General features: G+C 42.3%; 1 pseudogene across 1 annotated transcript in view; it reads right to left on the reverse strand.

The window, feature by feature from the left end:
- LOC311240433 (phospholipid phosphatase 3-like) overlaps positions 1-5000 on the reverse strand; it is a 44405-nt pseudogene that overhangs the window by 5416 nt on the left and 33989 nt on the right. The window contains exon 4 of the transcript XR_014621102.1: positions 1112-1288. The product of XR_014621102.1 is annotated as a phospholipid phosphatase 3-like (transcript). The remainder of the gene's footprint in view (positions 1-1111; positions 1289-5000) is intronic.

Raw genomic sequence — 5000 nt, forward strand, 5'->3', positions numbered from 1 at the left:
CACATTATGTGGTTATTTTAATTGTAACTGGGATTAAGATGTCTGATGAGATGCGCTGTTTGACGGATTTGAGAAATTGAATGAGCCGTTGACGTCACATTAATGAATGAGGATAAAGAGATAAAACGTCCTTCAAAACAAAGAATATTCTAAACACGGGTCTCTCGTTCATTAATGTATAAACAATGAATTTATCCCATCTGGCACAGTGGCTCAGCGGTAGTGCTCAATCCTGGCAACCCGGCGACCGGGGTTCGAATCCCCGTCTTTCCAATATAAATTTTTGGAATATAATATTAATGATTATACGCAAAGGTAGCATAGTTTTAAGTTAAAATATTATAAATCTACATGCATTGAGGATGTCATTCTTTATATAGCTCTCAACGTGCACCAAATTGAATTATTCCTATATTGCAAAAAGAAGGAGACGACTGGGTCTCGAACCCCGGTCGTCTGCGTGAAAGTCAGAAGAACAACCCGTTAGACCACAGAGAAGATAAGTAAAAGATCGACCATACATCAATCAATGGGTAAGGGAGCCGTATCGTTATTCTGTATGACAGTTTTACTAATTATTTTCGCTAGCAAGATCTCATTTGATTATTCAATCCAGCAGGCAAGTTTAAAGAAATATAATCTGATTGATTGAGGTAATGAGGGACTTGAAATTAGCCTATAGATAACGCATTTAACTTGTCGGCGAGGCGATTGAGCCGTACTGCAATATGTTAATAAAGTTCTAAATCAATTAATCAATCAATGCCGCTAGAGAATCAGATTCTCTGCTATCGATACGTGCTGGCTTTTCAACTGAAGCGGCCGCGCGCATTTAGCCTGGGTCGCAAGTCTGGCTTGAGTTAACGAGACTGAATCCACCTTCGAGGAACAGGAAAATCCCGGCTTCAAACATCGGGTTAACTGAAGCTGGATAATGACATCTTGATCGACTTAGTTGAACCAGGTACAAGAAACAGGGCCCAGAGAAAGACTTTCGTCTTGTTTACATCAGGGTCCCCCATTTTCGTAAGTATAAGGGTGCAATTAGCACCGTGCAATCCATTCTTTGTGGATCCCGCCCCTGACTCTGAACCTGAAGCGTGTCACGTACCACCCAGTAGGCGGTGAGCCCTCCCTGGATGAAGCCGGTCACCACGTCGCTGGGGTGTGCCGGTAGTCGGAGATGCGGCTCAGCCCCGTGTAGACGGCGATCAGCACCAGGAGGAACTGCAGGAAGAGGACGCAGCAGGCGGGCTCCTCGCCACGACAACCGCGCCTGCAGGTAGAACTGGAGGAGAGAGAGAGAGAGCGTCAGCAGCGAGGAGGCGTGGCTTCAGTCTGTATACCATGCGCTTTCCTCTCTCCGACAAACTTTGCTTCCTGTCGTCAGCGCTCTGTGTTTACTAGGGGTAGGGGGGGGGGAATCGATACGTAGTAATATCGCGATACTTTGCGTGGCGATACTGTATCGATACAGGGACGCCAAGTATCGATATTTAATATTTATTTAATAAATTATATATTTTTTTGTATAAGGAAGTTGCATTGTTCATTTCAATACCTGTAATAGTACAGTAGTCCACACACACACGTGTGCATTCAGTTAAGTTGGAATATGACAGTTGACAGTGACAGTTCAGTTTGTCAGGTACATGCAACACAGATTACAGTGTTGACATCTGTCTGCTTGAGAAAATACCATGTTCTGCAATAAAAATGATTGAAGTGAGATGAACAGACTGAAAACTTTATTTTATTAGATAAAACATGTTGACAAAGTTTTACTTTGAAGTTGAAAAAAGGTAATAAATTGCAATATATCGCAATATTAACATCGCAATACTCAGCATATCGCAATATATTTAGTATCGCAATAGTATCGTATCGTGAGGCTCTGGTGATGCCCACCCCTATAGTCTGTATACCGTGCGCTTTCCTCTCTCCGACAAACTTTGCTTCTGTCGTCAGCGCTCTGTGTTTACGCTCTCCCCTCCAGATGTATATCTATATGTACTGTACCACATCACAAATGTATATACTGTATGTATGTGTATGTGGATTAGATTAGAATAGAATAGAATAGAATAGAAATACTTTTATTATCCCGAGGGAAATTTGACACTGCAAATCGCTCACATTAAACATTTAGACCGAACAGGTCGCGAATAAGAATAACAAAACAAATTGCCTAAGAATAAGAATAGAATAAAATAGAATAAAAATAGAATAAAATATACAGTAAATAAATACAGTAAAAATATACTGAAGTCTACAGGTGTAATATTGCACAGATTAGATAAAAATGTATTGTCATCATGCAGCACAAGTACAGCACAACGAAAAGAAGTTCAGGCATCAAACCAGAGTGCAAATGTAACAGTAAAGTGCAATAGTAATATACAATGTACAGGTGATTAAAGGTGGTATAAAATTATATAAATTAGTACTACTGAGTAATAGTGCTAATCAGATGTACATATGTATCAGAGTTGTATTAATATGTACAGTGATACAGGTATAAAGACACTATGGTAGTAGTAAGTCATACTGGCCAGCAGCATAACTAGTAAGAGTAGGTAAGGATATGTATAGTAATATAAAACGTGTGTGTGTGTATACGTGTGTGTGTGTGTGTGTACAGTATGTGTGTGTATGTGATGATCACAATGAAACACCCACCCAACCCAACCACACAGGCACGCACAACACACACACACACACACACACACACCACACCACACACACACACACACACAGAGACGGAGGGGGAGGAGAAGCTGGCGTGAGTCCATCAGCAGTGTCTTAACTCTCATTCCCCTGCGCTCATCCGTCTTGCCTGGATCAGAGTTCCGGTGGAGGTTGGATGGTGGGGGGGTCTGAGGGGGTGGGGTCAGGGGGCGAGCGTGATGCTTATGCCTGGTTCTATGTTTATGAGGTGGCTGGAAGTATGTCTGGGCCCGTCATCCACAGGGGAACACGTGGCCTGCATTCTGCTTTCTCATCGCTCTCCTCCTCCTCCTCCTTTCCCCCTCCTCCCTCTGTCTTTCCCCTTCCCCTCTCTTTTGCTTACACTCTCTCTCTCCCCCTCCTCCTCTCTTTCCCCCCTTCCCCTCTCTTTGCTTATACTCTCTCTCTCCCCCTCCTCCCTCTCTTCCCCCTTTCCTTTGCTTACACTCTCTCTCTCCCCCTCCTCCCTCTCTCTCCCCTCTCTCTCTCTCTCTCTCTCTCTCTCTCTCTCATCTCTCTCTCTCTCTCTCTCTCTCTCTCGCTCTCTCTCTCCCCCTCCTCTCTCTCCTGATTGGGGGCAGGTGTCAGTCTTCCTGTGTTAAACACTAGCAGATGGGACCAGCCAGACTGGCATGTAGCTGCAGGTTAGACACATTCTCTACAAGCAAGATACTGTATACTGAGTGTGTGTGGTAGGTAGGTGCATTGTACTTTTCATGGTGTGTGTGTGTGTGGTATAGAGCTGTTCCCGAAGCCTGTTTTTGGGATTCGAACATTCGGCAGGGTTTTACGAACGTGTTTTAATCATGCAAAAAATTTGCTCAGAATTTTGTTTCTGGTTCAGTACTGTCGAGTCTTGACTTTAGGCACATCGCGCACATTTACGCATATAACGTAGCGCATATGCGCATTTTTATGCGGTTATTAAGTAGTAGTACCGCCTTACTGGTCACGGGAGGCTTCAATAACGTTTAGATGGTAATCCATTTTGTGAATCCATTTGTTGAACCAACATCTTGTTAGCCAGCTAAACGTGCATAGCTTAATTAACGTGCATAACATACATGTGTAACGTTAAGTAACTTGTGTTCCACTGGGAAACTTCAGCATCACTTGGTTTAATCCAAACGTTTTATATCTTATCGTTAGGGCTGTCCGTTTATCACGTTAATTAGATTAATTAATTACACAGCAAATTATCGGGTTATGAAAAATTAACTAAAAATGTATAAAAAAGATTATTTCATTTAAATATTTTTTATCTCATTCATTCCGTAAGAACGTAGAATACACATTTACAGACTTTTTTTTAATATGGTCCATTTGCATGTTCTTGGTATCTGATTCTAGGGACATCTATGGGTCTCTAGGGAATGTATTCCCAGTGTCAGAAACACTGTGTCTGTTACTAGGCTTGAGTACATTGTAATGAACCAAATGAGAATATCAATAAAACATTTTTTATCTTTGGCTGTGAATACCACCATGCTAAAATGTACTAGACCTGAAAAATCTAAGCAAATGAATAAATGGAAGACGATTAAACAGAAGGTTTTGTAGATACAGTACTGAATTCCGCCATCCGGACACATGCTATTTGAAATATGATTATAGAATATAGAATATCAGGCCTAAAATGGTTATGTGATTAAAATGCGATTAATTAGATACATTTTTTTAATCGCCTGACAGCACTAGTAAAAACCCACGAGAGCCTCCGAAAAGACAGCGAACACAGAGGGTTCAAATCACTTATGGAAATATTAAGTGATATGACAAACGACCTCTGGGGCCACTCAGACAGCTGCCGCAGGCCGGCCGGGGGGGGGGGGGGTTGGGGGGCAGCTGGGTATCGCTGGCTTAAGGATCGGATTAGTCCCACCCCAATGGCTTTGATTGACAGCCTAGTAGTGTGTGATACATTAATAATAACAATACTTTGCGTAGCGTTCATAGACTAGTATTATACGGACAAGCCGTTCCATGAGCAGGAGAGACCTGCTGCAGACAGAGGGAGGTCATGTAATTATTACAAATGGTAACCGACTGTTTTGACTGACAATACACATCGGGTATATATCTCTCTACATTGTTATGTCTGCGGAGCGAGACATAATAAAACGGTGTGTGTGTGTGTGACTCCGCACAATATGTTGTTATTGCTCTTCATGATGCGTTCTAAGAAAAGATTTCCCTAAACAATTGCTCAAGCACTACTTCAGTCATTCATGCGAGACCTCGATCGGGGAAAACATTCCTCGCGCCCATCACTA

This window comes from Notolepis coatsorum, assembly GCF_963971535.1.
Source record: "Notolepis coatsorum genome assembly, chromosome: 14".
Lineage (NCBI taxonomy): Eukaryota > Metazoa > Chordata > Actinopteri > Aulopiformes > Paralepididae > Notolepis > Notolepis coatsorum.